The 25,287-nt window shown below is 50.3% G+C and overlaps 1 protein-coding gene across 3 annotated transcripts in view; it reads right to left on the bottom strand.

Moving 5' to 3' along the window:
• Positions 1-25,287, bottom strand: part of LARGE1 (LARGE xylosyl- and glucuronyltransferase 1) — a 521,107-nt gene that overhangs the window by 341,560 nt on the left and 154,260 nt on the right. The gene's annotated exons all lie outside the window — the stretch shown is intronic.

Here is a 25,287-nt window from a genome sequence, read left to right as displayed (position 1 = left end):
AGCTTTCACTTTCTGAGATAACCACAGACCAGGGACTAGACTGCGTACTGCTTTGTTACGTAAACCAGCACATCCTCCCAAGCCCACCGTCAGTGAGCCAATCGCAATTTGAGCAAGGCGTGGGTCTGCCCAGTCCACAGATGAAAGCAATGGAGCTCGGGGAAGCAACTTCCCTCCACAGATGATAAACTTATCCATCAATAAATGGATCGGCACAGGGGCTGTCTCCGAAGCCGAAGCATGGCACTGGAAGGCTAGGCTGCCGCGAACGGTTACCAAGACCGGGTGGGTGGCGAGGAAGGTTTCCAAAGATGGTGGTGAGAAAAATCAGCATTCCATTTCGGTTCATCTTTCCTGGCTGTGCCGCTGGCTGTGTAGTTTGATGAGTGCGCTGTTTATTCCGGTGCCATACAAATACATGTCCTTCTCTTCTGAGGGCTGCTTCCCATTACACGAACAATGAGCACGAGGACCAGCCTGCACAGGCCTCTAGTGGACCAACCGCCCCCCCCCGCCCCCAAACCTACCTCTCATTAGAGCCTGGGAGAGAACAGGAAGGACTTCTCCCAGGGGGAGCCTGTGCAGTGGGGATGGAGCAGAAAGAAGTTCCTAGAAAGCAGAAGGAGCTCCCTTTTAAGGGCAAGAGCATCATAATGGGAAAGAAGCCGCAGGTTCGAGACCCAGCTCTGCCAGTAACTCAATGTGCAATCTGGGGCAAGTCAGTCTTGGCCTCGTAAAGACTAATTATAAGACAAATAACTTGATGTAATTTCAGACTCTCCTCTGGAGGCGGCAGCAAGATTCTAGTAAAAATGGACTGAATCGCTTTACAGAGAGGAAAAGATGGAGCAAACCAAGACCAGATAGCTGGATCCCAGATCGCTTGCACAACTAACCCACTATCTTATACTCCCTTTGCCTCAAAACGCACAGACAGAAACCCATGGGTTGGCCCTTTTCTGCCCTAAAGCAGCAACCAACACAGACTCTTTCAGATCCCACACAGCTGACATCACGGTCGCAGGTCGGAGGCAGCCTGAAAAAAAAGAAATCATTACGTCCATCTTCAAGTGAGAATGCTATCATCGCGGGAGACCCGGAACGGACCCTGGAGACCTATTCCAGCTGAAGAACGTTACGACTGATAAAGAAATGGGAGGGAGAAAAGGAAACCCCGCCCTGGTTTCCCTTTCTCACTGGCCTGCCACGAGAAGGATGGGTCTTTTTCCTTGTCATCTTGCCAGTTGCTAAAGGGAGACCTCCCAGGACTGCACCCCCCCTTGGCACAACCAGCCCGACTGTGCTTACGAAGCGCCCATCAGGGAAATACAGGAAATGCCCAGGTGCGTACACAAGGCATCCAAGCCACGGATAACAAAATCCATCAAGTCAAGTTTGGCTTTGCCAGAGAAGCTCTTTCCATTGTCGCTGAGAAAGTCTCCAGGTGTCAACAGCTGGAAATCGTTCTGGGGCTTCTCTTTGGGGGCTTTACGGCTACGTTTGCAGCACACAACCAAGATCATCCAAACAAGCAAGACTCTAGATACGTTATGCATCATCCCCCCTCCCCTTTCTCCGATGGCTCTGGTTTCCCAGCCAGCCTTCCTCTTTGCTCCCCGTTCTTTGGAATCAAAGGAACTTTAAAAAAAAAAAAAAAAGGAAAAGAAAAGAAAAAAGAAAAATCAAGCTGCTGTGGGGGGCGGGGGAGTGTCAATTTGTGAATTCCCTTCTTGGCCCTGTCTACCTGCAAAGATACAGAAAAATCTAGAAGTAAAAGAAGAGGATTGTTGTTTCCCTTTTTAGTTTCCAGATGGAGCTGCCTCCCACAGGCTACCCACACACCCGAGTGGTTGATGTCACTATTGTGATTCTGGTAGTACCGTGCGGGCCCTGGGGCGGGCACCCCCCCCTCTAAAAAATCCACAAGAGTTAGCACATCTGAGGAAGCCAGAGACAGAAATGAGGGAGCCGGTGGGTACCTGGCTTTGGAGAGGTCCACAGAGCCACCGGGCGGAGGCCAGCGAGTGGACATGCACGCCCACACGCCCGCTGGACTGAACCTTAGGTGTCGAGAGGCAGACGTACCAGAACAGGCCGAGGGCGGTACAGGCCCCATACCGCCCCATGGGACCCTCGCAAAAAACCCCTTTGGCCATCTCCTGGGATGAAAGGCTCAGAATTCATCAAGGTCCCCCGTGGTCTGGAGAAGCCCGGTGCTGCGGTGTGACAGGCCCCCACACATGGAAGAGAGTGGCCAGCACCTGGCGGAGCTGCTTTCTGAATAAGAATGTCATCATCGGGACTGTGCCCCGGGCACTGGGTCTACCTACAGAGGTGGTGGTGGTGGTGGTGGTGGTGGTGGTGGGAAGATGTAGCCGGAGACCTGTCTGGCGACTCTGACCGGAACCACTTCCGCTCGGTCCACTCAGGATTCCTGCCATGGGCCGCACCCCGAAGCTAGACATTATATGCCTTCTTGACTCCCAGTGCCTGCTTTCAGGGGACTGTCCCTGCACAAAGTTACTCGTGCTGCCGTAACAAAGCACTCCAGACCAGAGAGCTTAATTAAGCACAGAAGTGGAGGCCCTCACAGTTCTGGAAGCCGGGGTCCCAACCTAGGTGCCAATAGAGTTGGTTTCTTTTTGGTCGTCTCTCCTGGCCTTGCAGTGGGCCCCCATGTGTGTCTGAGTCCTTCTAATCTCCTCTGCCTATAAGGGCCCCGGGAATGCTGGATTAGGGCCTCGCAGGTGATCTCATTTTACCTCATTTACCTCTATAAAGACCTCCTCTCCAAGTACAGTCACAGTCTGAGGGACTGGGTACGGAGGCCTTAAGCCGATGCATTTCGAAAGGAACAAAATCAACCCATAACAGTCATTACCATCTTTATACCTCTGAGGAACAGGACATACACAAGAAGGTAAAGTAGCTCACCAGAGGGCCACAGGGCCAAACAGAGTGAGCACGGGGACTTGTACCTAAGATCTAACTTTATCTCAAGTAGTCATTCGCATTGAGCATGCCAAGACAGCTCAAGGATTATAACGGTTTTGTTGTTGGTTGTTGAGCCAGTAACTGCCTATCATCATGACTCATTTTCCTTGATTTAGGGTTGTCTAGACACCAGAGTTGTGCAGAGCCATTCTCCATTGTAATGCGCCAATTTTTAAAAAACCTTCATTACAAGCCATTCGACTGGAGGATCACAACTCTCAGGTGCCCCCGTGACTGATGCATATTCTCCAAATTGGATTTCTTGCTTCCGAAGAGCCTTTTGATGGTGCCTTGTGGAAAACCTTGCACATAGTGGTTTCCTGGTCAATATTTGCTGAATGCATGAAAGTATGTACGAATGGACAGAGTGCTCAAGGTAACATCGAAAGACCCTTCCCGGTTTTCATTTAGTTCCACGATTTTGTTCTAGGAAGTAACACCCCGGGACAGCTGCTTGACGGCTCAGGATTACATGAGACCCAAAACCATATCTTTCTTCTCTGAAGTGTATCTTCCTCCTCCTCCTCCCCAGCCAGCAGGTCAGGGCAGCAGCACCCATGGAAACAATGCAGTGATAAGCTGCCATTGCAGATAATGGCTTTGGTCCAGGCACAGAATGATGGAAAACCCCAAGATCAATTAAACTTTGCCCTTAGAATTAATCCCAGCACCACTCTGAATACTTTCTTCTCTTGCCAAACACTTGATAGGTGAGAAAAAGGACAACTTCACCATTAGCATCTGACACTACCATCCCTGTTTCCTATCTGGAGAAAGGCGTTGTCATTCAATCAATGTCTACTGGAGTCGCTCTATGAGCAAAGAACTACCATGGGCAGTTTCCCAAGAAGCAGGAGACAACAGCTCATGACAGAAGGTGTTGAAAAGAATTCAAGAAGGTAAAAAAAAAAAAAAAGAAAAAAGAAAATTAGAAGAATATGGAAGAACACTGGGTGTTATACACAAACAATGAATCACGGAACAAACATCAAAAACTAATGATGTACTGTATGGTGGCTACCATACCAATAAAAAAAAGAATATGAAATAATGCAATATAAATTGTATTAAGATGTGTTAAGCCTTTGAGGAATACCCAGGGAACAAGTGTAAGGCTAGGATTTTAAAGAATAAAAGATTCTCAGAAGAAAAGAGACAGTAAATCAAAGCATCAATGGGAGACTAAAACGGTCTCTTTTTACCCCTACAGAATGGCTAGTTCTGGATCCAGTGAGGACCATGGACATGAACTGTCTGGGTATTGAGCAAGCTAGGAGGAACTATAGCAAAAATCGCAGGCCCAGGAACTGTACCATGTGCTGATTTGACTCTAGGGAGTTTTAATCATACCCATTACCCTAATCATACCCTTCACCTTATGGGGTGAAGAACAAGGCGGCAGATAATGGGGCACCTGGGAGGGAGGCCTGAGTAGTTAGGTGTGCAACTCTTGATTTGGGATCAGGTCATGATCTGAGGGTTGTGGGACTGAGCCCCGCATTGGGCTCTGTGCTCAGCGGGCTGCCTGCTTGCCCCTCTCCCTCTGCTCCTCTCCCTCCTCTCTAATATATAAAAATAAAATCTTAGGGGGGAAAAACATGGCAGATGCTAACTTGGTTGGAAAGCCAAGAAACCTGGACGCCAAGCCAACCAGTGGACATGACTAGTGCTGCACCAGTAAGGATGCTTCCTCAGTTGGAGATCGGGCCCTTCCCTGAATGTCCAAGCAGTCTTGAGGCAGGCGGGGTCAGATGGGTCCTGGGACCAGAGGCCCTCAAGAGGTGAGCAACACAAGTGGGGACTGTTCACGGAGACCAGGGGCCCAGTGGCTATGAGCATCTTAGAATGACAGTCTAGCCACTGGACAGCTAGATGAGCCACACACTCCACTCCACTGTCAATGGGAAATTATCAGGAAATCTTAGTTCAGCTCCAAGTGTGGTCAAGACACAGAAAGGGACAAGTAGAGAACCAGAGGGACCCAAGAGTGATTAGAGCCACAGCAGTTGTGAGAAAAGGATGGAGAGAGGGAGACACACACACACACACACACTGTAGGTATCATACATCCTACTGAGGCCAGTAAGAAAAGCTACGAACATACTCAGTCTTAAAAAAAAAAAAAAGTAGAAGCAACAACAGGGGGAGAAAGAGCCAGTAACCTTGGCCCCTGCATTCCTCACCAGCCTCCACCAAAGTCAGGTTTAAATTATGTTCCTGTGGCACCAACTGTACCACTTCCAGGAATTTTCCCTGCATGGCAGGTGTGCCCACAGATGGTCCATCTTTAGTATCTACAGTGCCGATGACTGCTACTCGTTTGCAGCCACTGAAACTGCCTTATCCCTGTGGCTAATTTGTTTTGTTTGTCCTCAAAATCTCCCCTTTATGAACCTCTTCATCTGGAGAGCAAAATCACATCACTTGAGGGCTCAGATTTGCTAAGAAGCTCAAAGCTTCATTTCACATCTATTTTCTTATAATTAATCAGTGTTATTTAAAAAGGAGGAGAGGGATAGATATACCTACAGACCAGGGAAAACGGATACAGCTTGGAGAACGATTATATATAATAGTCCCAGAAGGTTTAGCTGTTCAGATGATCATTAAAGAAATGGATGAACTTGGTTTTTAAAAAGGTTTCAGCTCCCCCTCCTTCCCCTGAATCAGATAAAGAGAAAGGAGAGGGCTAGGTCCACTTCCTTCTGGAACCACATTAAAACGTATCCTCAAACGGCCCTTCACAGAGAGTCGCCCCACCCCTGCCATGCCTCCAGTATATGAAGGCAGGGCACCTCCCGCGCCCCGTTGTTGGAAGCACATCAGTTACCATTTGGGGTCCATTCCTAATGTGGTTTCTAATTATTTGGTTTTTTAAAGATCTATTTATTTGAGAGAGCAAGCAAGCATGTGCGTGAGGGAGGGGCAGAGGGAGAAGGAGGGAATCCTTTAAGCAGACGCCCTGCTGAACATGGAGCCAAGGACACGGGGCTTGGTCCCAGGACCCCGAGATCATGACTTGGACCAAAACCAAGACCCAGATGCTTAAACGATGGAGCCACCCAGGCAGCCCCTCACTGGTTTATTTTTAAACACACCAGCCAGCACACGGGGTTGGAGACAGCAAACCAGGCTGACTTTGTATTAATCTGATGGTCCTTCGTTATCTAGGTGATGATTTTGTTTTAGGGGGATTTTTTTTCCCCTCCATGTATAAATTCCTGAAGTCACGAACTAGTAAACCCATGAGTCTGTTTTCTCTTCCTTTGTGATATTCAGCCTTGAAAAACGAACCCCCCCCCCCCCGCTGGTGATGATGAACCCCATCTACTCGCACGATGGTCTAGGCAACTAGGGAACTGGCTCCTGTCTTTCCACGAAGTGGGCTACGACAGCTTAAAGTTCCTACTATCCGACCACCATGGTGATGGACAGGCTGGAAATGAAGAATCGCCCTTGCCTGGAAACAATTCGAGTTGTCAGCTCCATGCACCCTTGGGCATACCCTTTACCTCGCCAAGCCCGGAGCCTCACTGGGAAACAGGGGAAAAGAATTAAACCTACTTTATGAGATCGAACGAGCAAGAGCCAACGGAGACAGGAGACACCACAAAATAAGACAAGCAGCGATGGTTTTGATCATATAAATGCTAAATTAAGAACCATCATGTAAATCTACCAAACTGATCCAAAAAACAAAAACAAAAACAAAAACAAAAAACCGAGGGGGGGGGGTGGAGGGGTGTAAAGAAACTAGATGAGTAATCTACAAAGTCCAGGTAAAACGGATCGTGACACCGTCTCCCGAGGCCGCCACCCATCCTGTGCTTACACGGGCCTGTCACTGCCCCCAGGAAATTCTCTAAGGACCAACCAACCACACACGGACCTCTGACCCATGCCGAGCACACTCTGGCCCGGATGGCATTCTGAACTCCAACCTGAGCTGCCGCAGGTCACGGAAGGACATGGAGTGGAGACCTCAGGAGTACAGAGCACAGGCCGCTGAAGATGCACTGAGGCTGGGGGGTGGGGGGGTGGGCAGGGGGATTCAGTCTCTCAGAAGTTCGTTTCATCACCACCCCCTCTGACTGTGGGTTCAGCAGCCCTTTGCCCGGACTGAGCAAGTCCGCAGGGGACCTGCTCCTTCTGAGTCACTGCGTCTGCCCTCCACCACCCCCACCCCCGCTCCTCCCCACACCCCCCATGCAGTTTAGAAATCGGAACTCTGACCTGACCCACCCCAGGGCTCGTGGCCCCTCCAGGCTGTCCTCTGGAACCCGCGTCACCGACAGTCCCCTCTCATCCTCAGAAGGCCTGCTGTCAGAAGGGCTTGTGTGCAAGTGTAGAGAGAAGGGGTGGGGTGAGGGGGATAGGTAGTAAAACAGAGAGGAAACAGCCTGGGTGGGAAACAGGAGACCCTAACTCACACTGGGCTGGCTGGAGTCCTTGGGCTTCCGCCCTTTGTTTTGTGCGTGAGAAGCTTGGGCAACAGAGAATCAGAAATAAGGCAATTCCTCTGAAATCCTCCCTGGGCACCGCCAGTCACTGAGGTCCAGGCAAGAGCAAGCGGTTGGCTGCAGGAGGTTAATTGGGTCACTTACTGGCCAGGTCATGCTCCCCGGGGTTTTCCCACATCTTAGCATCAGCGCGTGTGAGGCATTTCACCACCAAAGGGCCCACTGAGCCCTCCCACTGCTCCCTGGGGGGTACCACACCCCCTGCCATCCTGCTCTTTTAAGCCAAGGTTCCTACTGGGCAGGTCGGTAACGCTGTTAAGCCCAGCCTAGCGGGGCTCACAACAGCCCGTTTACCGAACTGCAAAGAGAACATTCTCGGAAAGCTCCTCCACACTTGACAACAGTGGCTCCCAAACTTCAGGCAGCAAAGTCACCTTGAGGGCTGGTTAAGAGCAAAGAATGCAGGGCCCCATTCCTCTGGGACATCTGCTGCAGCAGGTCTGGGTGGAACCCAGGAAATCGTATTTCGAACAAGTGCTCAGTTCAGAAATTCTCTTCCCCGAGCACCCCAGTCCAGGGACAGGACACGTGACAAGGATCACAAATCCGAACACCCCACCCCACCCCGCCCCGGTCCACAACTCTGACGACATCAGACGGGGCAGCCTAAAGTGGCTACTTTTTCCAACAGCTCCAACCGCTCATGGGATCACAGACAGATGTCACGGAGAAAAAGACCCACACTGACAGGCTTTGAATCCCAGCTGGCAGCAGGCTTGCTTTCCACTGCTCGGAAAGCAACACGAAGAAATCTCTCTACGGAGTTACAGGCCATCCACAATTTAATTTTGAGTTAATTCTCCATCACTAACTACTAGTTCCAATTTCATGTTTCCCCCTAGATAAATTGTTCCAACTCCGTGCACAATCCACACTCCACTCTCCACCTCAGCCCAAATGCTTAAGTAGAATCACAACAGATAGCCCTCGCTTTGGGAGACAAAAGGCAAACCTTCAAATGCATCTCCATAAAGTCACTGTGATGTCCCGGGAGTTCCCAGATTTAGGACATAAAAATACAGCACACCCGGTTAGACTTGAACTTCAGATGAACTAATCATGTGTTAGTAGGAGTGCGCCTGTGCAATGCTTAAGCTGCACTTCTACTAAAAATTGTTTGATGTTTATCTGAAGTGTAAATTTAACCGAGTCTTGTATTTTATCTGGCACCTGTGCACTCATTCAGAAAGTATATATTGAGCCTCTATGACATGTTACTTGCTACAAATATAAGACATAGAGGCCGGGGTGTGTGGTAAATGTTTAAAAACGGGCTGTCGGGGAGGGGAGCATTTTTAGCGCTCGCTGGTGCCCGGAGTTCTTGCAACCACCTTGCCAGCATGAGACAATCCAGAGACCCACAGAGATGCCCAACCAGAGGACCGAGATCACTGAGCATCAGAACTGACAGCAACCCCTTCCCACCTCCAGGGTCTCGTATGGTAAGACAGATACACGCTTATCTGGTGGGCTGGCTCTTGCGTCAGGAGCCCCCCAATGATGCCCGGCGGACACCCAAGGTACTCCTCTCACGCTACGTACGTTACACTCCGCCTCCCCAAGCAGACCAAATGTTTCTGTTTGGGAGTCATGTGGGTGGGTTTCTTCCTTCCTCCCTTCCTTCCCTCCCCCGCCCCCCCACCCCCCACACAATGCGACACTTCTGCCCTCCACCAAGACATCCGATGGGGCCATGCTCTAGATCTGCAGCGACAGATCCCAGTTAGTGCCTCCAACTAACGAGGAGTCAGTCACCAATATTTTCTCCCAAAGGAAGAGCATTCTGTAGACTTGCTCTTGACTGCTCCCCGGAGGAAGGCTTTCTTCCTGACGGCATTGGTAAAGCCCAGGCCCTTCTCAGGAACCAGTTCCTCCAACCTACTCAGTACTTCCCTGGGGTCCGAGGTACAATCCTGTAGAAATCCAAAAACACCACCAACGAGCCCTTTAGGGCCAATAAATCCATTCCGGGACCCTCTACTTCCACCCTGGGATACAAGCACTGTTACCACCGGTGATGTGTGAAGGCTGGGGATGCAACAGATCCTTCTTTTGTGAACAATCCCAAAAGACTGCTTAGGAAACCAACTGGCACTGACTTGTCTCACTGGCACAGCAAATAAAAAAGGGAAGTTAATGCACGAAGGGCGAAGATGACTAAAACCACAAATGGGATCCACCTGACGGACCACGTCTGGAAATTTCATTTCAAACACATTCCTCCAAAGTCAGGTGGTCCCCAAGAGCCAGGCTGTTCATCGTCATTCCCGCCCTCTGGTGCCATGCCTCCCGGCTCCATTCGTCATTAATTCCCACCTCGGGGAGATCTTTTTAACAGTCACCCTACTTCCACTGCCCATCTCAGCTCTAAACCTTTGCTCTTTCTAATCTCCAGGTTCCTGTAATACTTTGGGGAGATACGCCATGTAAGAGAGGCTCACAATTCTGTAGTGCAGACAACCTTCTCTGTTTCATTACTTGCCCTTCAACCACGCCAAATGTCCTATCTATTTGCCGTCGGCTCATGGTCCCTTATTAGCACACTGACTGTCCCCAGAGACCCAATGTCCGAGGTTGTCAATACCTTGAGGTATTGATCCAAGAGGCCGACCAAAGCAGAGAACCACTCCCCTGCTCTGAAGATTCTTGGCTAAGTGAGGTCCGTCAGAACCACAGCTGGCTCACGGGAAGAAAACACTATACAGAGGCAAGCCAGACGCTAGGGAGAAATCTAAGACAGTGACCAATTTATGAGGGGAATAGGGTTGGACAAATTGGAAGGCACAGAACGAGGCTAAGAAAATAAACAGACAGGAGGCTTTTTAGAGGAAATCTGTTCACACTGAGGATAATTAATTAATGTGTTGACTGGACTCCCAGAGGCAATCATTGAAGCTGAAGCCATGATTATTTTTAATAGACCTGGGCTCTTATTGGGTGGAAACAACAGGAGCCAACAACTGGCTGGCCACGTGGCCACATGACTGAACTCGTTCCATCCAGATCCACAGTTATTTTAATGAGAGTGAAGTGGCTTTTCCACACCGCACTCTAATTCACTATCATTTTTAGCTTCGACTCAGCCTGGGATGGCACCGTTCAGAGGGTGCCATCTTTCTGAATGTCCTAGACACGTCTGTCACTACCCGTGTCTCCCAGCCTGACTCTGTCCTCCCCCTGGACGGATTACACCGGCCAGAGATTCCTGACCCAAGATGGCTACTGGGGGCTTCAACCAGCAAAGCTGAGCCACACGGTTATTCTCATGGAAACTTTAAATACGGTATAAAAGAGAAGTTACCCTTGGTGGCGCATGCCTACGCTCACAGGTCACAAGGAGTTGAGACCGGAAGACCTCACTAGGTTGTACAAAAAAGAGAAGAGAATGAACGAGAGAAAGAGAAAAACACAGGGGATGACTAAGGAGAAGCAGAAAGGGAGAGGGTATGGGAGAGGGGGCACGAGAGAAAGACAGCAAGAAAGTAGAGGTCAAAGAGAGACCGAGAGGAGACCAGAACTAGAAGGACCCTAGGGCTTCCTATATGCTGGAATAGGAGTCCTTGATTCCTATATTTTTAGGTAAAAACTGAGCTGTAATTCCCACTCCTAGGTTTCTGGGCACACATCTACCTATGTCTCCTAGATAACACCATGTCGCCCTTTTCAAACTGGAGAGCTGCAGGTTTTGCAACTGAAATATGCAGGATTAGGACTTCCATCAACGTGAAACAAAGGTTTTTTGTTTTTTCTTGAGCTAACTATTAAGGTCCTTTTAAGGTCAAAACATGCCTTCATCCAGCAAACCTTTGTTGGACATCTTCTCGGTCTCTGACCTTGTACTTAGTACGGGCTTGGAGAAATGAATCGAAATGCAGCTGGTACCCACCCACCGAGTGCAGAAAACAGAAGGGAGATTTCCCAGCACACACAACTACGATCCCCTCTGATAAGTGTTATTTATAACCCATGTCAGCAAGGAGGCATGTGAAAACATGAGCCTCCATCAGGCAGGGGACAGGAGGGTGCCGGTCAAGAAAGTCATCCTAGGAGAAGCAGTATCTGAACTAAATCCCAACACCACCCTAGTATCAGCAAGGTGAAGAGAGAAGAGGAGACTGCCCGACTCCCGGGATGTGCTGGCTGGCTCCTGGGAGAATTTATACCCCAGAAAGGGGTACATACTACGAATCAGGGCTTTTCTCATTCTTTTCTGAGAGCTGGTATACCGGTGCACACCTGGAGGTCCAAGGCCTAGAAGCTAGAGAAGGTGGTGTGTGGTTAAACAAGATGGGATTGTGTAGATGGTGAGAGAGGGAACTGGCTAGAGAGAAGGCTGCTAGGTCAACAGAGGTCACACCAAACATCCTTGTTGCTTGTGAGAAATTGAGACGACCCGAAGCCACCGGAGGGGTTGAAGTCAGAGATTTAAATGATGAGCTGGAATGATGTGGTTGCACAGCAAAAGATGGTCGCTAATAAAAGCCGGGGGCCCCTGAAAGCAGAAGGACGATGGAAGAACAGCCTGGTCCCCTGGGAACACCATCCCCATGCAGGGCACTAGGGCTGACCCAGGGAGGGCAAATCCTGGGTCCTTAGTGCCCACAGGATTCCTGGGGGACGGAGGCAAAGCAGAAAGCAAATCCTCACAAATCAAAAAAACAGAGGCAGAAGGGACTGGGATTCAGTGACAGTGTAACTGGGCTTTCCCATGTGCTAGCCTTGAGTGATAAAGCATGGCTATCTGCACAAAAGGAATTCAGAAGCAGGTGGCGTGGAGGGGGAAAACTGAACTTGAAGTCAGGAGGTGTGAATCAAAATCTTGGCTCTCCAGCTGTGTGACCTTGGGCAAGTTACCTAACCGCAGCCAAGGGTTTCTTCCTTCTGCACGGCAATGGTCTCGTTTGCAGAATGTGGACAAAAATACTCATTTTCTTGGATTTATTGAAGACTCCCTGACCATGTGAGGAAGCCAGTCTTTTAAGTTCACTGTTTGACAATTATGGGTGTTGGGTACCAAGTCCTAGGATTCTGAAATTCCCCCCTTAACGTTCATGTCTGGACGAACTGGGGCCATGAACAGGAAAGGACCCCAAGCCATGAGCATAAGAGGAAATGCAGCCATGACCGTTTCCACAAGGGGTGTTCAGGCAACATTTCTGAAGTCCAATCGAGGCTCCCAAACGAAGAAAGGTCTAGACTTCAGACAGATGGGAAGACTGGAGCAGGCTCAGGACAAACATGTGCAGGGCTCCTCTGAAGGAGGAGTGGGGTCGTGGTGGTCAGTGTGGGATACTGGTGTTAAGTAGGACACCCAGGAACAAAATTCTCTTCTCACAGAAGCTCTGAGCCCCGACTGACCCATCTGGTTTGAGCGAGATCTTCTCTGACATGCAGTGGGAACAGGAATGTCTCTGGTGCAGCCCAGACACAATGTTGCACTTTTTAAAATCTTTGTCTTTTTCAGCTTAGGGTTTTATACACAGCCTTAGAAGTACAACTGAGAGCCTGGATAAGAAGTTATGGGGTGCCTGCGTGGCTCAGTAGGTTAAAAAGCGTCTGCCTTCAGCTCGGGTCGTGATCCCCGGGTCCTGGGATCGAGCCCCGCATCGGGCTCTGCTCAGTGGGGAGCCTGCTTCCTCCTCTCTCTCTGCCTGCCTCTCTGCCTACTTGTGATCTCTGTCAAATAAATAAAATCTTTAAAAAAAAAAGAAGAAGAAGAAGTTATATTTGCAATTCTAAGTCACAGGTGGCTCAGTGAGTTAAGCCTCTGCCTTCGGCTCAGGTCATGATCTCAGGGTCCTGGGATCGAGCCCCACATCAGGCTCTCTGCTCGGTGCAGAGCCTGCTTTCCCCCTCTCTCTCTGCCTGCCTCTCTGCCTTATTGTGGTCTCTCTCTCTGTCATAAATAAATAAAATCTTTTTTTAAAAAAAGATATTAATAACAACCATAGATGAGGAAAATAATGAAAACAACAAATGTGACACAGGCAACATTGAAAGTGCTTTGACGAAATGAAAGTCTATTCAGACCTACGATGTGTGTGGAATGAAGCCAGACGTTATGGGATTCGCTAGTCAGTCCTGCCCCTGGGGCAGACCAAAGCCCACCAGGAGAAGAGCCTGAGCAGAAGGCACGCTGTCACGGAGGGAGGGAGGAGGACAGTAATAAGGGAAGACTTCTGACCAGGGAACAGTAGAGGGAGAGGAAACTGCGGAGTGGGGGAATCTACAGAACGGATGGGGGGAGGCAGGGGAGGGAGGAGGCGGGCTCTGCGTGAGGACCAGCATGCAGACAAGGGACACACACGTCTAAGAATGATCTCTGTGGGCTCCTGCAGGGGTGTGCTGAAGGCTGGGGTCACGAGTGGGAGCTGAGGCTGATGGGTGCCCAGCAGCTGCTTCAGTAGAGCTGGAGAGGGAAACCAGAGCGAGATCCTGGAAGGCAGAGACGGGCTGACTCTCGTTCTGGCAATAAGGAGCAACAGAAGGCTTTCTTGGAGGAAGTGGTACAGCCTTTGAGGAGGAATCCTCTGGAATCTCTAGGAAGGACTAGGGGAACAGAGGAGGCAGAAGGTAAGGTAGGAGAGGTCAGATATGTGCTAAGGAAGGCTTTTCAAACAAGACAGCCACTAGAGGCAAAGACAAGAAAGAAAAGTTTCACATTTAAAAGAACTTGATGAAGCTCTGAAAAAGGGGAAGTGCGCTAATTTCCTGGCCAACTGCACAACAAGCCCAGAGCTGGGTTCATGGTCAAAGAGACACGCCCTCCCGGGTCCAGGGAGAAAGGGAGATGTGCTATCTCGGGATGTCTCACGTGTAAGAAATTCCGAACGTGGGTAAGGTGCCAATAAATTCTGGAGACGACCACCCCCCATGCTACCTTTCTTCTATTACCAGCCAGTTCATTTCTGCAGACAGTCTTGGAAGTCCTTCTATGTGGGACACTCTTTAAGGTACGGAAGTGGAAATAAGAATGAAAAAGGCAGCTGCTTCTCAGGATCCTGGACACAGAAACAGCTACAAATCCGTGCAGACCTGGGTAAGGCTCTAGGAGGCTGAAACAAGCCATTGTGGTAAAAGGAGAAGGAGGTACAGAACCTGGAGACCACCACCACCAAAAACCACTGGAAGATGGTCTCTAGGCTGGACAGAAGAAGAAGTCCCACCTTCTAGGACCCCACCATCCATACAGCCATTATGAGCCCCCTTTCCTCGCCCACTCCCCATGTGTGTCTCCGGGAACCCCACTCCCACGCACAGCTCCCAGCGCCACCTTCTGCGGGAGCAGGGCCTGGCCCCAGCCACCCGTGCAACCGGGATTCATCACGGAGCCCAGCCCTTGATGGCAGCCAACACAGGAAGAGAATGAGGGGTTCTTGAAGTCCCAAAAAGACAATGTGGGGTCAGTATGGGCCAAACCAGTTCCCTGCTTTGAAGATGAGAGGATGTGGACACATCAGCAGGAGAGGGGAGTATGGACCAGAACAGAGCACGGGTGGGGAGAGGGTGTGGGCGGAGACAGGCAGCCGGTGGAAGTGTGCAAGGAAACACATGCTGGGAGCAGGGAGTAGTACATGGGCCACAGAGTGTGCCCAAGTGGAGGGTGGACCGGCCACGACACTGTGTGGAAGACCACAGATACAGGAGCGAGGGCGATGACACAGGTTAAAATTCTGCGTCCGTTTAAGGGAGGGATGCAGGGGGAGCTGTGGGGGTGGGGTGAGCACGGCAGAGGGAGCAGGGAGTCCCGGGACATAGAGGCTGACAATGCTGTGGGTCAGACGTGTGAACCAGAGCTGCTATCAGCCAGAGTTCTCCAAGGGTCATAGCCTGCACACCTCATCCGTATGTCCGTGTGGGCTCATAACCCACAGAGAATCCTAAGATGCAGAAGGGAAGGGGTGACAGAAGGTAGACCAAACACCACGCACAGCTCTCAGTGGGTCCTGACGACCAGCACCCAGGTCAGGGTCCTGGAGGTACAAAGGTTCTGCACACTCTTGGCAACTTTGTAGTAATACGAGTCATCGTTAAAAATCTCCTTCCTCAACAGGGAATTCACCCACCCACATATTACGGAGCGCCCAAGACCCTCTTCCAGACACCGAGTAAGACCTACAGACTGTCTGCCCTCAGGAGTTAACACTCTAGTGGGAGAACACAGATAACCAACAGCCTCACCAACAAAATCCAGCGGACATGCTGGGTGGCGATCAGAGTCGTGAAGAAAATAAAATAAGGAGCTGTGCGGGGAGCAGGGTGGGGGGGGTGGCTGCTTCATAAACGGCCCTGAGGGAAGGCTTGTCTCACTCGATGAAGTGTGACCGGAGACCTGCTGGAAGCAAAGGAGTGAGGGAGGGAGAGCATTCCCAGAGGGGCCGGAGCCGTGGTCTCAGCAAAGAGAGCAGCTTGGGGTGGCGGTGGGCGGGGGGAGGCTTTTAGGGAGGGGAATGAGCAGAAGGGGCAAGGAGGTGCAGCGGAGACAGGAATGGGGGTGGGGTCAGAAGGGGAGCAGAACGGGGCAGTGCAGGAAGACCCTGAAACGTCCACAGTCAGATAGAACAGAGAGCTTTGAGCAGGGGCACCATGTAACGTGGCTGTGTGCGAGGGGACCGCTCTGCTGCCGTGTGGGCAAGCGCAGGGAGCAGGTGCAGTGATCTGCCCACAGATTCTGGCGGGATTCGAACACACGGCCTAGCAGCTACAACAACGTGACCGTGTCTCTCATCTCCGAGGGTCAGCTGCTCAAAGAGACAGTGTCTCCTAGTCCTGGGTTCACAGGAACCAGGGGACCAACCAACGACGTCACCCCTTCTCCCCACTGTCCTGCTTGCTGGGAATCCACGGGGAGGACTGTCAACCCAGGAGGAAGGCCGGATGGTGCTCCCCCATCCCCCTTGATATTATCCCTCTGCTGTATGGAGGTCAGAACAAAACGCTCATGGCAATCCTGGAAGCTCATGCTCAGGTCGGGGCTTCTGGAAGCCTATCATGATCTCCTAGAACGTAGGAACAGGTCTGCCTTCCTCACTGGTCTCTCAGAACTCAGTGCAATGCCACGTACACGGTAAAGGCTACATAAATGCTTGCTGGATAAATCCTACCACTGCGTGACCATCGAGAGTGATGAGGTTTTTAATAAAACTTCATGATGTCTTCTTACTCGGTGCCGCTAGTTCTCAGCTTGCGGTGGTCTCGTGGCAATGAATGGAGACATTTCTGAGGTCACAACTGTGTGTGCAAGGAACAGGGACAAATGCTCCTGGCATCTATCAAGAAGGGGCCAGGAAAACCGCGAACCATCATATAATGCACAAGACGGCCTCCACCACCACCATCAGCTCGTGTCACCCCCACACACACTCTTTAACCAGCTGAGCAAATGGGCCCACTGGGAAGTCCACGTACCCAAGTACTAAACTACAAAATGGGAGTGGCAGAAGCCAACAGACAGGTTGCACGGTTTTTACTCAGAACTTCTGACACCAAATGTATAGACTTTCTCCCTTCACCTCAGTTCTGACACCACCTGGATTTGGCGACCCCTCAGGCGAAAGACCATCCCACCAGATGGGCCCCACTGCAGATACCAGTCACAAGGGTGCGCTTACTCCCCGCCCACCAGCTAGAAGGTTGGGACGTTTCCAACACCCTCTCCTTGGGCTCCACGGTTCGCTAGACTGGCTCACAGAACTCACTTTTTATGGGGGGCTTATTATAAAAGCTGTAATTCAGAAACAGCCAAATGGAAGAGATGCAGAAGACAAGGTAGGAAAGAGAAAGCACAGGAAGCTTCCATGCTTTCAAGGCAGGGCCACCCTCCCAGAACCGAGAGGCACACGCCAATCAGGAAGCTCGTCAAACCCCTTAGTGGTTTAAGAGGCCATGACTGAGCTGGTCAATGATTTAACCAACGTCCAGCCCCTCCTTCCCTCTCCACTGTATTGCTCTAGACACCAGGTCCCCACCCCAAAACTATTTGGGGGGTCCACCAAGTATCACTCATTAGCATTAATTCAGGTAGGTTTAACAGGGGCTAATTATAATGACAAAAGAAGCTCCTTTCACCCCTTCGGAAACTTCAAAAGGTCTTACAAACTCTGTGTCAGGAACCAGGGCAAAGACCAAATAAGTATTTCTAATTATCTCAGAGGTAACTATAGATTGGTAGAGCATGACAGATATGCAGAGAGACTGGAACAAAAATGGGAAAAGATCAAGAAATACAGACAAGATCAGCGAATGGACTGGAAGTATCTTTGAGCCAAGTTCTGCCAAGAACTGGCAAATGGCCCGGGGTCAACCCCCCTCCCCATGCTACACCAGTGCCCACAGCTCCAAGATTTCAGGAGATGCAGAGATCACTCACTTCCAGCCTTCACGCTGTTAGGACCAGTCTTCTCTGGAGCAGAACCAGCAGCTTCGGAAAAACACTCACAGCTTCATGGCAACACTGGCCATACAAATCCCAGATTCCTTCCCCTTTACCCAGAGGAGGCAGGAGGTGCCACGTGCCTTACTAGATACTCTTCCCTTCCGCCTTTCTTACTTCCAAAGCTAAGTATCGACAAGCACCCTGTGTCAAGCACAGTACCAAGACTGGGAACATTCGAATACAAGACACATGGGGTTCCTCTTCACCTGGTCCCTTTCTGTAAAGTGATCTTTACCTGACCGGGCCCGGCGTAGGCCATTCTCCTATTGCAATAGGACTGGAGGCCAAACTGGGACTCTGCCTGCCTATCTGCAAGCAGCAAAGCAGGATGGGGGAGTGGGGGAGGGGTGGGTAGGGAATTCCCACCTCCCTACCTGTCAATATTTACCTCTCCACTCGATAAATCCTGATGTTCATCTGAATAGAAATCAATACCTACTTAATGGCAGAGGAACAAGAATTAAGGCAATAGAAGTAAGGGAAAGAGAGAAGGTTCGAGAGATGTGAGTGGGTTTGGAAAAGCAACACAGGGAGAGCCAGCTTGCTGTGGCACGGACGGCACCTGCTGGCAGCAAAACCAAGCCTTCCTGAAGGTCAAGGGGACTCAGCAGCCACGACAAGGTGGAAGACAATTAAGGATGGGAAGGAAGTGGCCTCCACAAACAAGACCGCCCCCAAAGTCGGACCCCCAAAGAGAGAGACATTTTTCCATTTGTAAGAATCAAGAGACTTCAGACGGTCCAAGGAATGACCTTGAATAGCGAGGTGTGGGCTGGTTTGATTAAGTCATTTGATGAGTACTCGTCCTGTGCTGGGGCTGGCGATCCATTCCCCATCCAATTCGATCTCCACATTAAAGAAGGTAGTAGATATTACCGCGTGTATACCACAATGAGGAAACCAAGGGGTCTGAAGTATTTCACTAAACCAAAGAGGAAAAGCGAGCGTTCAGATCTGGGTGTGCAATGCCCACTCTTCCTCTCCTGCACTGAGAATGGGGCTGGTCAGAAGAACATGAAGAGAAGCGCAGTTAGAATCCTGCTGACCCAGCCCCCACCACGAATGCGGCTGTAATGGGCACAAGCCCTGGTTCAAGGTGTGTCTATTTCTTTCATCTGGAAATTACGATCATATCCATATGACAAAGAAGGTAAAGATAAAGAAGGTAAGACCCAGAAAATCCCACGGTGTGCCTAAAATCACAAATCCACCTGACTTAGGAGACCAGGACCGAAATCCTGGCCTGTTCTCGAAATGACTAACCTAGAAAGCAAAAGCCAAGAAAGAAGCTCAGGAAAGGAGGAAAAGAAGGAATTCCTGGGGCTGGGGAAGTTCAGGGAAGGCTTCCTAGAGGAGGTGGGATTTGAGCTGGGCTTTGAAGTATGGGTAGGAGTGGGGTGGCACAGAATGTACGTCAGCAGGGATGAGCAGCAGGAACAAGGACTGGGGACAGGTAAGAGCCGGGGCAAACTGGCCCAGTGCTCATAAGGCCTGATCGTAAACATCAACCATCCCAGTAAGCAGACTCAAACTCCCAGGCTGCTCCAGAAATGCCCACTCAGAGCCCTGCCACTGGCTCTCCATCAACTCGGCTCCACAGCACTGGGGATGGGCCCTCCCTCCCTTGTTAACCCAACTCCCTTCTGTTTCCAGAATCCATCGACTCTACTCTTGGGCACAGGTAGGCTGCTCTTCTAGTGCAGAGACGCTCTATCCCACCCCCCGAATAAAGACCAGACCCGCCTGCACCATCTGGCTTCCCACTAGCTCCCCGAGTTTTAGTTGAAGGTCTGACAAAACCAAATCCGCATTAAGCGGCAGGTCCGCGCCATTGAATTCCTTGTCTAGGACTCTTTGGTGTAAAGGGACTCTTCTCTTCTATTTTTAACGCACCTCCCGGTCCAGAGGCTGCCGCTACAGCAGAATCACAGAAAGACCACAAGCAGTTTACAGCCCACACCACACTCCGCCGCTCAAACTGACAACATTAATTTAATGAACTTAAACACTGGTGAACTTTTTAACACGTCCCCAAGTTATTTACACTGGGAAAGGCGTGCCTGAAGGCTGGTGCCAAAGAGACTCAGGCAGAAGGGACCATGCATATCTTTCCAATGTTAATTTGCATTTTCAACTTTGAGCTCCGATGCGAAGCAGGTGGTTTTTCTCCGGATTTTCTGACTCAGGCATGCATCCATCCTTCCTACGGGACGCGCGCATCGGTATGCCGTAGCAACACACCAGGCTAAACCCCGCCATCACGGTCTATTTAGAGAGACAAACAGAAGTAAATATAATGTACTATGACAAATATAATAAGCAAATGACAAAGTGCTAGGGGACACGGAGCAGTAAATGGTTTGGTGGAAAGACCTGGAAGGCCACAGTCGTCATGGAGAGGCTGTGTATGAGTTTCCAATGGCTGCCCCAAAGGAGTACCATAAACGAAGTGGCTTCAACAACAGAAACGCATCCTCCCAATTTGAGTGCAAGGTCAAGGTGTCCGCATGGCTGGTTCCTTGCGAGGGCCATGAGTCCACGCCTGTCTCTTAGCTTCCAGCGGCCTCAGCAACCCGCAGCTTGCAGATGGTGTTCTCCCTGTGTTTTCATATCGTCTTCCCTCAGCGGGGCTCTCTGGGACCTTCTTAGTTGAAGGTCACCAGTCATACTGGATTAGGGCCCACTCAACGTTCCTCATCTTGATCATCTGCAAAGACCCTATTTCCAAATAAGGTCACATGCACAGGCACCAAGGATTAAGAAAGCAACATCTCTGGTGGGGGAAGGAAGAGGAGACACAATTCAACCCACAACCTGGTGAAAAGCCAGACCCTGGAAGACAGATATGCACTCCATGACGGGTCAGCAGGAAGGGAGCTGGCGTGCTCATGGGAATGGAGGTCTGGGGGACAAGCGGTGGACTCAGAGCCCAGAGCCTGGAGCATCAGGTCCACCCCATTAGCTATCAGAAATCACTAAAGGGTTTTAAGCAAAATACTAAAAGGTGGCAGCTTGTGAAACACTCTTTTGGCCATCTTCAAGCTCCTTTTTATCTGGTCCTTTGGTTTCCCTTTGTCCCAAGAACGGGCAGGAAAGCCCCATTCAACCTCCACGTTGTCACGAAGGGGGAGGGGTTCTGGGGGTCATGTCCCTCTCTCCTAACAACGCTTACCTCAACTCTGGCAGGGAACTTATCTGTAAATTAAGTGGCAAGTCATCTCAATACCCGTTACCCACTCTGTTTAGACTGGAGGCTGGGGAGTCCGGGACAGACAGAAAAAGAAACACGTCCAACTTCCCCGTACTGACATGTGACCCCTCACCTCAGTTTCCGAGAAAGGAGATATCCAACCTAGAAGGACCATACAGGTCCTCCAAACTGTGTTCCATGGAACCATGAGGGGATCTCAAGAGCGTCCTTCGAGTGGGGTCAAGACAAAGCACAAGAGGACCCGTGCCTCCTTGTCCTGCTTTACTGGAAACAGTAACAGCCACTTTTATCTTAAAAAAAAATTTTTTTTTGACAGCACACAGTTGAGGGGGGTGGGGGCAAAGGGAGAGACAGAGACAGACTCCCCATGGAGCAGGGAGCCAGAATCAGGGCTGGATCCCAGGACCCCGGGATCAAGACCTGAGCCACAGGCAGATGCTTAACCGACTGAGCCACCCAGAAGTGCCCCCGCTTTGGACTTCTAATAACACCTTTATTATGATATCATCCATATCCCATTAAAAAATGGCCCTTTTAAAGCATACAATTAAGCAGTTTTTCGGATATTCAGAGTTGTGCAATCATCCCCACTGTCTGATTCTAGAACTTCATAAACCGCCCCCAAATAAACCTTGTATACATTCCCAGCCATTCTCCCCCAACCCTTAGAAACCACAAACCTACTTGTCCCATCTATGGACTGGCCCATGCTGACATTTCCCAGGAACGGAATCCCACATAGCCTTTCACATCTGCCTTCTCTCGCGCACAGGGCTCCACGTTCATCTGTGCCGCAGCACATGTCAAGACTCCATTCCTTTTCACGTCTGAGTAATACTCCATTGTGTGGCTCTACCCCGTCTTGTTTATCCATTCATTGGTTCATAGACATTTGGATGGTTTCCACTTTATGATGAATGAGCTGCTATGAATAACTGTATACAAGTTTTTGAGTATCTGTTTTTGATTCTTCTGGGCATACACGTAGGCGTAGTGTGGCTGAGTTATATGCTAATTCTACGTTGGACTTTTTGAGAAACTGCCAAGCCTCTCCAAAGTGGCTGCGCCATTTTGCATTCCTCCCAGCATGGTAGAAGGGCTGCCCGTAGCCCCACTGTCGTCTCCAGCACTTGCTCTTTTCCAGCTCTTTGATAACAAGCCACCCTACTGGGCGTGAAGTGGTGTCCCGTTGTGGTTCTGACTTACAGTCCCCACTGAGGAAAGCCATGGAGCATCTTTTCATGTGCTTATGGGGCTAGAAATGCCTGTTTCCAAGTCCTTTGCCCACTTTTTAACTGGGTTGTCTTTTCACTGATCTAGAGGAGTTCTTTTTTAATAAATTTATTTCATTTTTTTAATTTAAATTCAATTAGCCAACTTATGGCATTCATTTCAGATGTATAGAAGAGTTCTTGATGAAGGATACGAGTCCCTCACTGGATTACAAACATTTTCTCCTATATTTAGACAGTCTTCAAGGTCTTAAATAGCATCCTTTGATATGCAGAAGAGTTAAATCCTGATGAAGTCCAATCTTTTTTTTTTTTTTTTTGGTTTTGCTTCTGGTGTCATATCTAAGAAACCAGTCTAATCCAAAGTCACAAAGTCACAGAGATTTATCCCTATGTTGGCTTCTGAGAGTCTTACGGCTTTAGCTCTTATAAGTTTATTAGAACTCTACAATCCACAGAGTTGATTTTTGTTTTTATCCTTTTGAGAGAATAGTAATCATCATCAAGTTTAACTCTCCCAACAGCCAGCCCCTTGCTTACTGATTCTAGTGAGGAAGAGTGACTTGCCCACAGCCACACGTGGAGTTTCGCGCATGGCTGGACTCCGGCTCAGGTGATGTTTCGGTGTCCGCGGCAGACTCTGGACCCCCATGGGCCCTGGAGAGGCCAACCTTCTCCAGATGCACCGTGTGGGTACAAAAGGATCCTGCTCCCCTCTTCACAGAAGGCTGAGGCACCCCAGAGGAAAAACTCAAGACTCAGCTCTGCAGTGACCTGGAACGACCCACCGGGCTTTGAACAGACTTCCTCGTTCCCGTGTGTCATCTGCTGCCTATCTGACCCAGAGCCCTTGCAATGACTCTCAGATCCTACTCCCTGGGTCCTCAAAATGGCCCTCGGGTATCAGGGGAGTAAAGGACCTTTCTCTGAAACCCCCTTTCCCAGGTGGGCTTTTAGCTTCTCCACTCAACTGAGTTCAGGGAACACTTAACCACATACCTGGATTTAGGGATACAAAATAGAATAAGATTGATGTGGCCCCAACCCTAAGTAGCCCTCAAGTCAGTGGTGGAGACACACTGAATAGTGACACTCTTATCACCTTCCCAAAGTTTAACAACAAACATAAGTGCTCATCTCCATCAGACAGTGCCTGCTTCTGCTCTTGTTCTAAGTGTATCACTTAACCCCACGGCAACTTCATAAGCTAACAATGTTCCTGCCCCCCGTATGGCATGTATCAAGGCCAATTCCACACAGAGCACTCTAACAGAGGGACCCAGGAGGGCTGCAGAGACAGAGAGGAGCTGGGGACAGCTTCAACTACAAGGGAATGGGGGGGTGGGCGTTGAGCGTGGACCGTGGGACTTCTCAGGGAAAAAGCAGAGCGTGGGGCAAAAATAAAGACACTGAGGGTCTGTCAATCAGAGGAACAGAGGGACAGGGCCACGCAGAGGGAGAGGGAGAGGGAACAGCTGCCGGTGGGATTCACACTCCCAGACCACAGCCTGGAGAGCCAGCAAATTACAGTGGGGGGCAAAGTCACGTGCAAACTTGCCTGCGCTGGTGTGTCCTACTATCACACACTCAGTGCCTTTCAGACAATCTGCAAAACAAAAACAAAAACCAACCTGCCAACGAAAAGGAAACCGTATGAATACAATTCAGTGGGAGGCCAGAATGGATCTAAGAGTGCGGGGTAGAAACGAGGCAGCTTCATCCCTCGCTGTAATAAATACTCCTATTTCCAGTCATCCAGTTTGGTTCTTAGCGCTAATGTCATTTTCTGCTAATTTAACGTCGTGGGAATCCCTCGGAGGAAGAGGAATGCATCACTCGGGGAATGCAAAGAGGGTCCATTCGGGGAGGGGAAAAAAAAAGAACCGTTCCTCCAACCCGCGTGTGCTCAGAGGCTGAAAAAAAGGCCAATCCCACTGAGTGGAGGGAGTTCAATAGGGCCTGCAGCGTGGTCTGGGAAGGAGGGCTGTGCGCTGAGCAGAAAAGACGGTGGTTATTCGGGATTCTTCACTGTGGAAGCGAACTAACCAGGCCTTCCTGCACCAGCCATGTGGCAAGCCAGCAGGGCTCTGTCCTGGTGAGGAGAGGCGGGAGGGAAGGCAGGCAGAGAGAATGAGGCTTGTCTTGCCGTCTCTGCTTACAAAACCAGCATGGAAACATCCCTGGCTCTCCAGCTGTACTACAGGCAAGAGCCCATGCTTCTTGGTTACCCTGGACCAGTTGCCACGTATGCCCGTTGGCCCAGCCGGACCATTCTGGCATCCTTCATTGCTCCAAGCCTTCCCAGTTTGGACAATAAATTGTACCATCACCCCTGGTGGGCAGAGCCCAAAAGAAACCTACGATGGAATCAGGTTCCTCCCCCATTTGCCACGCAACTTGGGCAAAGGCACTCAAGCTCCCGGTCCTCTTTCCTCGGCTGGAAAATGGACAAACACAGCACACATCTGGCAAGTTCGTTTGTGATTTACTGCGCCAACACGGCACTTGGCACATAAGAGAAGTCTGGTGCACAATGAGCTATTTTTGGCAGCTGGTTCCCAGAAGCAGGAACGGCACAGGATGGAGAAGAGCTCTGGGAGATAGCTCCTTTCCGTCCTAACTCTGGGCCTCAAGCTCTCTGTCTCCTGCCCCTGCCGCTGGCATCCAGGATCCTTAGCTCAGCGGGGATCACAGAAACAGAGCACGACCAAGGCACATGGGTGCCGGCATATTTCTCCCAGGGCTGCATGGGATTTCATAAACCAAGCAGCCTGCAGCTTCCACCTCTGGCTCTGCCCGGTTCTAAGTTCCCCAGCAGCAGTGAGGACAGTGAAGCTGGGAGTCCCCACTGGAGGGAGCACTTTTCCCTTCCCTCCATCCCCTGAGTGGTCTTCA

The sequence above is a fragment of the Mustela putorius genome, unplaced genomic scaffold (genome assembly GCF_011764305.1).
Source record: "Mustela putorius furo isolate JIRA1106 unplaced genomic scaffold, ASM1176430v1.1 tig00000738_pilon_pilon_pilon, whole genome shotgun sequence".
Classification (NCBI taxonomy): Eukaryota; Metazoa; Chordata; class Mammalia; order Carnivora; family Mustelidae; genus Mustela; species Mustela putorius.
Note: the sequence above shows the minus strand (reverse complement) of the source record. Positions and strands in the feature narration are given on the sequence as shown.